The following is a 10957-nucleotide window of genomic DNA, read 5'->3' on the forward strand; positions in this document are numbered from 1 at the left end:
GGGCGTCGTAGCACGCCTCCCCGCGTGGCTACGTCCACTGTGCGCGTCACGCCGTCAGGTCCCGGATGCGTAGCACAGATGCGGCCACGCACCCAAGTGTTTCGTGGGAGCGTCCCGTCCACGATGCGCACGACGTCGCCGATGTGTAGCTCTGGTCCCTTGCTGCGGGGCTCCCGCCGGTTGCGGAGCTCGGGAAGGTACTCTCGTAACCAGCGGGCCCAGAAAGCGTCGGCCAGCTGCTGCGACGCTCGAAGGTCGGCATGTGTGCCGTAGCCGTGTTCGGCTGGAAAATTAGGTGCGGCGAGTGGGCCCTGACAGCCCAACAGAAAGTGGTTAGGCGTCAGGGCCTCCGGATCTTCGGGGTTCACCGACACATGAGTCAGTGGGCGGCTGTTGACTGTGAACTCCACCTCGGCGAGTAGCATCGACAGCGTCTCTTCATGTGGCCTCTGCTCGTGAAGCACCGTCGTCAGTGCGGTCTTGACCGACCGCACGAGTCGTTCCCAGGCGCCACCCATGAATGGTGCGCCCGGAGGGAGATAGAAACGCCATCTAATCGCCCTCCGCGACGCCTCTTGTTCGGCGCCAGCGAGGGTGTTGCGCAGCTCCTTTTCTGCGCCGTGGAAGTTTGTCCCGTTGTCGGACCAGATCTCGGCAGGGCTCCCCGCGGCGCTGTCATGCGCCGCAGAGCCATGATCGCTCCTTGTGTACTCAGGGAGTGCACCACTTCGAGATGCACCGCCCGCACTGTTAGGCATGTGAAGAGCGACATACCTTTTGTGACTACTCCGGCCCACGGTGACTGTGAGCGGGCCGAAATAGTCCAAACCGGTGTATGTAAACGGCCGGTGATGATGCGCCAGTCGGCAGGGAGGCAAGTCTCCCGTTATCGGTTGCGGTGGAGTGGCCGCCCTCTGGCGGCACTTGAAGCAGCTCCTGACCACCGCCTTGACCGTCGGGCGCAGTCGAATGACCCATTTGTACTGCCGACAGTAATTGACGACGCTCTCCACGCCTGCGTGGTGGAGTTGTGTGTGGACATGTTCCACCCACAGTTTCGTTGCCCGATGTTCGCCATCGACGATCGGAGGGTTCTTTGTTGCGGCGCTTACTCCCGTGGCGGCTGAAATTCTGCTGTCGAGGCAAATGAGTTCGTTAATAAATGTTATACTCAAAGCGTACAACCTGCTTTCTTTTGACACGGGTTTTCCTTTTTCGAGCGAGCGTAGTTCTTCCTCGAAGGCGGCCTCCTGACTCGCCTTTATGATTATGCGCTCGGCCTCTTCTTGCAACTCGGCTGGGAGCGTCACGAATCGCTCCTCCGGTGCTTGTACGACTCGTTTCGCCGCATTTTTCGCGGCTTCGTTGCGCCTCAATCCGGATTCTCGCTTGCGGCCGCCTTGGTCCTCTTGTAATGGACCGTGTTGACGCGTTGTTTGAAGTGTTGTACTGCTTGTAGTACGCGGGCGGCAGCTCTAACGTAGCGATTCCAATTTGAGAATCGATTCACGTCGGGCAGGACTTCCTTGTACTGTTTCTCCCGACGCTCTGTAATAGTGTTCACTCTTTCCTCACCCGTGTCGGTGCTCAGCTGTGTTTCCTCCGCAGGCCATAGTTCGGGCGGGTCGCGGAGGAACTCTGGTCCGTTGAACCACCTGTGTTCCCGCGTGAAGTTGTCGGGAACGTCGCGCGTAGCGTCGTCGGCAACGTTGTAGCGTGTAGGCACCCATCTCCATTGATTCGCCTGTGTGTGTTCTTCTATTGCGGCGATTCGATGCGCTACGTAGGGCTTGTACGACCTGGCTCCCGTCCTGATCCAGCACAGTGTTGTCTTGCTGTCGGTCCAGTAGGTCGTGGATTCTGGCTGCCTGGAGTGCTCCTGTGTCACACTCGCAGCCATCCGTGCGCCGAGTACAGCTGCCTGTAGTTCAAGCCGTGGTATGGAGGTTAATTTGAGTGGAGCTACCTTTGCCTTGGCCGCCAGTAACGTGACTGTGACTCGTCCGTCGTCGTCCTCGGCGCGCCAGTAGAGCGCGGTCGCGTAGGCTGACTCGCTGGCGTCGGTGAACACGTGGAGTTGGAGTTTTCTCGCTCGGGAGTAGCCGGGATAGCAGCGCGGCACTGTTACGCCGCTGAGTTGCTTCAAATGGGTGAGCCAGTTCACCCAGGCGGCGGACAGTTCGTCGTCGATCGGGTCGTCCCAATCGGTGCCGCGTCGCCACACCTCCTGTAATAGCTGTTTAGCCCGCACAGTTATCGGCGACACCAACCCTAGGGGATCAAACAACGACATTACTATTTTCAATGCTTCTCTCTTCGTGGGTGCTTCTCGCCTCAGTAAGTTCGACGGTATGCGGGCCAAGTCTAGGTTGAACGCCAACCTGTCTTCTTGCGGCCTCCAAATAAGGCCTAGGACTCGTTCAGTCCTTTCTATTTCCACCGCTTCGGTTGCATTGGGCGATTCGCCGAGCGCCTTCAACACCGCGGGCGAGTTACTCGTCCACTTCCTTAATTCAAAGTGAGCTTCTCTGTGTATGTTACGCACCTGAGTAGCGATTGTTATCGCCCTGTGTTCATCTTCATAGCTGTCGAGGTAGTCGTCCATGTAGTGTTTCTTCTTGATCGCCTCGACAGCCTCAGGATGCGTGTGTCGGTGTCTCTCCGCGTTGCGATTCATGACGTATATCGCCGTCGCAGGAGAGCACGATGCGCCAAAGATTAATACCTTCATTCGGTACACCTCTGGCGGCCGGCTATCTCGGCGGTTTCCCCGCCAGAGGTAGCGCAGTGCGTCGCGATCTTCCTCGCGTAGTCCCACCTGCATGAACATCTCCGTGATGTCCGCTGTTACAGCGACGGGATGTTCCCGGAATCTTAATAACACTGCGGGAAGAGGCTGTAACAAATCCGGCCCTGTTAATAGATTCTCATTCAAAGTCGTACCTTTTGTTTTGGCTGCTGCGTCGTGTACAACTCGCAATTTGTCGGGCTTTAGAGCGTTTACGACTGCGAAATGCGGCAAGTACCACGTCCTTGTGGTGTGGGACGCGCGTGGCGCTATTTCCGCGTAGCCTTTTCTTGACTAGGGCCTCCATGTGCTCTTCATACCTTTCTTTAAGGTCGGGATTCTTGTCCAACTTGTTTTCTATGTTGTGCAGCCTTTTCAGCGTGTTTTCATAGTTATTCGGCAATTCCACGCTGTCCGATTTCCACAACAGGGCCGTCTGATATCTTCCCTCCGGCGATCTCTCCGTATGTTCGTTCAGTATCTTGAGCGCCTTCTCGCCGGGGTCGTTCTTGGGCCTGCGGGGGTCTATAAACAGGTTGTCGGATGTTATAAAATCTCGCAAAAGTTCCTCTGTGCGTTCGTCGGTCGTGGTTTGACCGACGAAATTCACTCTGTGTCCCAGAGTCCGAGTCCGGCTTCCATGTATCACCCAACCGAGCGGCGTGAGTGATGCGACCGGTTGATGTCTCCTACCTGACCGTGTTTTCGTGGCGAGGAGGAGATGCCAGTTATCCTGGCCTATGAGGATTCGGGGTTTCGCCTCTTCCGCTCGTTTAGCGGACAGTAGGCCCTTCAGGTGTCCGCAATCCCGTATCGCCTCGTCCGGGATGCGCTGCGCCGCCAACTGGAGATTGTCGACGGTGCGTGCTTCGATGCGAAGTCGTCCCCGGCTTCCTTCAATGTTAAACTTGACGCGCCGAGAATTGTTGCGTGTCTTCCTCTCCCCGTCGTACGTTGCTATGTGGAGTGGTTCGTCCGGCCCTTCCGCGCCGATGTCTCGAGCGAGTTCGTCGTCGATGAGGCTCACCGTCGATCCGTCGTCGAGTAAGGCGAAAGTGCGAGCCACTCCCGCCGGTCCTGAAATGCACACTGGGGCTATTTTTAAAAAGGACATCTGTGGCATCCATGTTGAGTTCACTGCCTCGTTCGCTGCTTCGCCGGGTGCGTCGGTGATCTTGTTTTTTCGCTCCGAGTGCAGCAAGCGGTGATGTAGATACTCGCACCCGTTGATGTCGCATTTCTTCGGCTTGCATGTGTGTTGTTTGTTCCTGAATTTCAAACATCTGAAACATAATCTGTGCTTCTTTGCGATGTCCCACCGCGCGTCTACGGCGGCGTCGCGGAAGCGAACGCAGTCACTCATCGAGTGCGTTTCTTTGTTACACACACTGCATGTCGACCGTTTATCTGCCACAGTCGTGTGTACCCGCTGCCGGCGTGGCTGTTCGCCGCCGCCGAATCTTGCCGGCGAAGCCTTGTCCGTAATGACTTCAGGCGTCGCGAACGGGCTGCAGAAATCGGCTTCTCTTCTTATGAAGCGACAAAACTTTAATAAATCGGGCTCACCTCTATGCTGTGCGGCGGCGAACTCGTACCACTGTCTTTTCAACGTCGGAGTTAGCTTCTCCATAACTGCCTTAGTTACCTCCGGGTTGTAGAGGTAGAAGGCACAGTCGAGCGCTTGTAGTGTGCCCACGATGTTTTCTATCTTCGTGGCGAATGTGCAGATGTCTCTCGGCGTATCTGTAAGACGGGGTAGCGCGCGTAGGCGCTCTATTTCGGCTAAGGCGATTGAGTCCGGGCGCCCAAAGCGCGTTTCCAGACTCTTTAACACGGTGTTCGGGTCGGCGTTGGTTATAAGCAGTCCCTGTACTGCTTCCTTGGCGATGCCCCGGAGGCTACGGCGTAGCCGGGACATGTTTTCCAACGTCGTGAAGTGGCTCATGGACTCTATGTAGGCCGCTCTATATGTGAGCCAATCGTGATGATCACCGTTGAACGTAGGCAACTCTGTGTACCTTAAAGGTTGCCTATGCTGTGCGGCTTGCACAGCTTGTGTTATGGCGGACGCGAGTTCTTGATACTCCGTCCTCGGTCGCGATGCGACCAACGCGCCGTCTTGCACTTGTTGCGGGTTCGGCGTTGATTGCGGTTGCTGCGAAGCTGAGTTGTCTCGTAGCCAGGCTGCTACGACGGGCGGCGGTTGCTTCGTAGCGCGGTGTTCGTCGCTCCGTGCGGCGATTACCGGCGGCGGCTGCGTAGCTTGTTGAGTTCGTTGCCACGATGCGGCTTCAATCGTTGGCACTTCAGGCTGCGCAGTCGGGTTCACTGAAAATGGCATAAAAACGGACGGATTATTTGTTTCGGGCGTTGTGACGGGATGCGTCGGCGGGTGCACGGCACTGGCTCCCGCCGGTACAGTCGCCGGGTTGTCCCATGATACGGCAGCGATCACTGGGTCCGATGACTGTATAGGGGCTTGCTTTCCCGTCGCAACATCGGTCGGTCGGCTCTCGATCGCGAGTAATTGGCTAGTTTGAACCCAGCTATGTACTCGGCAATCTTGTCCGGCCTCCGTTATGACGGATTCGAGGTCGTCCTCGCTATCCTCCGCCTCGATTTCAGCTAGCTTGGCGGCCGCTAGCTCTATTTTCAGTGCGGTGAGTTCAGCCCTGGCCTGTGCCAGGCGGCGTGCCCTTGAAGCGTGTTTAGTTGACGACGCTGCTTTGCTTCGGGCTCGCTCTTGCGTCGATTGTTCCGTTGCGGCGGCAGGTCGCTCCTCCGCAGCGGTGCAAGGCGCGGTTTCCCGAAGCGTAGCGGTGTGTGTCGCTGTGCTCTCGGCGATTGTTTCTTCGGTTGCTTCAGTTGTTCCGGTGACGGTCGCCGACGTCGCTGTAGCGGACGTCGCTGTCGCCGAAGTCGCTGTCGCCGAAGTCGCTGTCGCCGAGGTTGCTGTAACAGACGCTGATTCCGCCTGCCTCCCGGTGGACCTTGTAACCGGCATCCTTCCCGCTCACGTTAATCCGGCTCACGAAGGACCAAAATGTGGGGCGTAGGATCGGCACAGGACGCCTTTCCGTCCCCACAATGAGTGCTGGATTGCGTGAGGGGGAAGTGGCAATGCCAATTAATAAGGCCCGGGAGGTTTTTATAACGTATATTCACTATTCACACGTAAAAGATACAATGATCCGGCGGACACACAGTAGCGGCGTACGTTTCGCAGTGCGGCGTGAGCGGTGCAGTATGCACGTCGCTCTCTCCTTTTCTTGCACTGTTTTTCCTGGCTGGAACACTTCAGGGCTTCTTGTTTTCTTCCTTTTCTTGACTCGAACTGAACTTGCTGGAACTCGAACTGCCGAATGCCAAAATTGCATTCGCTTATATATAACCCGGCTATCCCGTAGGAGAGCCGCCAAAAATAGAGCCTTTTTGCAGCCTCATTTTCACTTCCTAGCTATCACTATTTTATAAATAAAAGTTGGACCTCTGGAGTCCCCTATGTGAAATTTACACGGTTTTATAGATAAATCAATTACCTATAACTATACATAAAAATAATAAGCCTATGTGCGATACGAAAAAGTTATAACAATAAAACATAAGAAAATTGTCTACAGACGACGCACAAAGGCCTTAAAAACGCTATTTACTTTGATATGAACTTATATACAATACCCATGTTTACGGCATGGGGTAGGCAAAAGCAAAAACTATATCTACGTAAAGTTTCTACACTGTCACTTCAATATCTCGGTCGTGAGATCGCTTTATAACGCACTACTAAAAAACAGTCACACACACGTGCGCGGGCGCATTGTCCGTCCCTCTCTGGGTGTGTCGTTTCGCTCGACACACCTACTGCGCATGCGTGAATGCGCTGTCTCGCTCTTTTCGTGTGTGCGTCCTGCACACAATTCAACCAGTGTAAGCGTAAAAATACATGATATTTTTATAAAATTTAAAAAAAACCCTTAGAAAAGATTGGACGTTCACAGGTTAGGTATAAGTACTTAGCGGATTTGTAAAAGACAGGACAATATCGCGCAATACCTACTAATATTTATGTGAATAAGTAGGTAGGGTACTTGAAATTATTTTGCAACTTAGTGATTTTAGCATTTCAACTAATAATTTATAATAATAACATACTTAACAACAATTTATTTGAATACAATAGCTAATATTTCTTCATTTAAATTATGTAAGTACCTAAATATAGTTACTTCCGTCATAGCTGGATATCTCGCTAATGGTTAATAAATAATACCGCTCAAGAAATAAACTTTAACGATATGACTATCGAATATCTGAGATACAAATATTGTGTGGGTGATAGAATTTGATGTCAATATTTAAATTTTTACGTAACGTGTTCCTAAATTAGTATCTACTTGCATTTTGCGGTCATAACATTTTTTTTAAAACCGGTTTTCTGCGGCGCGGTAGCGTTGCACTGTAGCTTCCAGCATAGATTAAAATATAACTAGCACTCTCTCGAGATAGGATCGTGTTAAAATAAAAAAACGCATGCTCCACTCTTTTTCTTAGTAAAAATACTATTTCTATAAAGGTTTATTAAAGAAAAAATATTACTTTACACAAGTCTTATGGTTAACCAAATTCCGCGAATAAACTTTCGGAACAAACATGATTATGATTGAATTGCCATGAGAAATTAATTTTACATTCACCATAAATATTACTAGCGCTAATAGGTACGTAATAATAACTTTATGGAATAATATAAAGTTTTAGCGTATATTAATAGCTTCTAAATGTTTGTGATTTATTCTTACATTTTTACAACCGTTATTAAACTAAATCACTTCCTAAATAAAATTATGACTAGAGAAAATAGATGATGAAGATTTGAGATTAATTATATTGAGTAAATAAATATTAGAGTACTCGTTAGTTTTTGTTTTAAAGCCTTTACATAGGGTGGACATTTTAGAAAAAGAAACACATTTATATAAGTTATATTTTTTTCTTTAAACGTTAAACGTTATAATTATTACTTAGATATAAGTACTTATATCCTTTTAAAATAATCTAATTAGTTTGTTTGTAATAATACTGTTTAATAAATAAGTTTCCCTTATTTCCCATCTCACCTGGTCAATTTACACGCATGATCTTTGACCGGCCGGCGCCGTTCGTCGCTCGCCGCTCGCCGAGACCGCCATTTTTACTTTAGTCCAGTTAGAACCGCTCCGTGTGTTGCGCGTGTCGACTTTCATAGTACGACCCAAACGATCGTGACAAAAATCATGGAACCGTTTATGCGCTCAATTTTATACATTTTAGTATTTTAACATGTGCAAAATTGTTTAAAAACCAACTTCACTGTGTATGGCCGTTGCAATACGGTGAAGAAAAAGTTTATTGCAATTTCGTGCGTTGTAAAAGTTAGTTTACTCGCGACAAAGTCTTGGAAACAGTGATGTAAACAGTGATTTTTCTCGTATTCATTTTGTGTCGAATTGGATTCTTATTGAACATTGGATTTATCTGGTGTTTTCAATTTTGCACATCAGTGGCGGTAGTTCTACAATTTTAAGGTAAGTTTTAAAATGTAATAACCATATTATTATTAATTTTATCACTGTTTGAATTTGTGAGAAATGTTATAACAATAGGTACGTATATTTAAACGTTTAAATGTAAAATAGTTAGGTACCTTGAGAAACATAGAACATTTCAACGAATATTTTTATTTTTCGAACGATCTCAATCTTTTTTTTTCTATTTATTTACGTGAATACCCACTGGGTCCTTATTTACTAATGTCTACGATTATAGTGGTGTTCTAATGTTTTGTTTACTGATTTCTACTGATACTTCGAGGTTTTTTATTTTGTCGATTGTATTTGTAGGTATCCTATGTGTTGATTTTGTAACGATACCATGTTTTAATATTATCTACGAACAAGCGAATACTCACTTAAGGTTATAGCTTAAGGTCCATTTTTCATACATTTTGTTTCACCTTTAATCTGGGTAACTAAACAAGTATTGACAAGTAAAGAATTTAAATTCACGTCTAGTTAGTGATTAGTTCTCGCAGTTGAAAGAAAAACAAAATGTATGAAAAGGTGAAACAAAATGTATGAAAAATGGACCTTAAGCTATAACCTTAATATACTTGTAGGTATTTATATTAACCTAAGCACCTATCGAAGAAATTGTCTAATAATAACCAAGGAGATGTATAATTTTACCTCACATTGCCAACCTTTAAGGTGTACAAGAATATTTTAAGTGTAAAGGTTACAGGTAGGTATAAAATGAAACTAAATCTCTTGCAGTCCAATCTACCGACCTAAAATAAATCTCAGTCTACGAATACCAACACAAGTGAGATTTTATACACACGTAACTCTTTTTAAAAAATTGTAAGGGAGAGGGGAGCGATATTGCACATTGAAACAAATGTTTTTTCTTTTTCGTATTAAACATGTTTTGTATATGTAAATGAAGAGCAATGTATATTTAGGACAAAAACACGAATATATTTTTTTTACGATCATTATAACTTGTTACTTTGTTTTAATTTGCCCTTCTTGGGGAGTAGTTTAGGTCATTTCTAGTGCCTTCCAGTACGGGTCCTGAAAACACTAATTTATTAAGGCGATACCTCAAGGTCCATTTTCATACATTTTGTTTCGGCTTTAATCTGGGTAACTAAACAAGTATTGGCAAGTAAAGAATTTAAATTCACGTCTAGTTAGTGATTAGTTCTCGCAGTTGAAAGAAAAATAATTAATAATCATGGATATTTCGGCCTTTAAAATTTAATATGACGAAATTTTAAAGGCAGAAATATCCATGATTATTAATTATTTTTACGTTTTTCTTCAACTGCGAGAACTAATCACTAACTAGACGTGAATTTAAATTCTTTACTTGCCAATACTTGTTTAGTTACCCAGATTAAAGCCGAAACAAAATGTATGAAAATGGACCTTGAGGTATCGCCTTAAGTTACAAGCATTTACTAGCCTCAACGACCTTTATAAATTTCGTAATATGAAAGAGGAAAACAATAACGACAGAAGAACTAGTTGAAAGCTGATTTAAAGTGAGTCTGTCAAAATCCTGGGTATTCCTTTTTTCTTATTGTATTACTAGAATAGAACTAGTTGCTGTAGAATATAACTGAAGTGCTTGTGGGTATGTGTGGTATAATCGAACTTTATATAGGAGCCATGAAAGCGGATATCTAGTTGTGGATGATATGGTCATGGAATTATATCCCTTTTCCTAAGCTGCACCTTTCTCCCTTATATATATTATATCAATTAATAGAATATTGTATCCACTGTTGGACACAACTGGCTCCTCTATTGTTTGGCCTTAGTCCATCAAGTTGAACCTAGTGTGGAGTTGATCCTTAAAATGTCTAATTGATAGTTATTCTAATCAATGGAACGGTGTTTGCGCAGTTTATAATATATGGATTAGAGATTTAGGACGGGAATATAAGCTCCTCAATGTTTCCAATAAGTAGGTATATAGAGAATAGAATTTAAAGTCCCTCAACTGTCCCTATTTAAACCTGACCTCTGAAGCGTGAAGCGTTCGCGCAGGCCGACATAACAATGGCGATATACCTTCCTACTTTATACTTATTGAATGCACACGCATCTCGTTACAGTTTTTGTATGTACTGTTCATGTCATTGTCAACTATAGACAAACAGAATAGACCGAGTTACTATTCAGCTGTGCATACGGGAAATATGTAATAGATGAACTGTGCAGCGCATAACCTGAGATTGTATGCAATCTACTAAAAAGAGATATTGGTGGCAAATTCGTTTTGTCTATTACTATATTTTCGTCTATTCTATATCTATAACTAGATTTTGGAAACTTGTTTTTGAGTAAAGGATTGTCCAGTATCCACTAAGGAATGCAATCTCGTAAAGCACGAGATCTCGCGAGACTGGATTCATGATCTCGCGAGATCGGGGTTAGGTCTAAAATCTCGCGATATTGCATTCCGTAGTATCCACACGCGTGGGTATGTTCTATGTTGAGGGTCTTCCGTTTTCCGCACTTAGCCCGTAGCAAGTCGGACCATTGCGCGTGATTGCTCTTCATCTAGCCAGCCCAACTCCTTCCAGAAGCGCAGGATCTTTCTGGTTCCTTCACAGGCTTCTCG

Source organism: Manduca sexta, chromosome 28 (assembly GCF_014839805.1).
Source record: "Manduca sexta isolate Smith_Timp_Sample1 chromosome 28, JHU_Msex_v1.0, whole genome shotgun sequence".
Classification (NCBI taxonomy): domain Eukaryota; kingdom Metazoa; phylum Arthropoda; class Insecta; order Lepidoptera; family Sphingidae; genus Manduca; species Manduca sexta.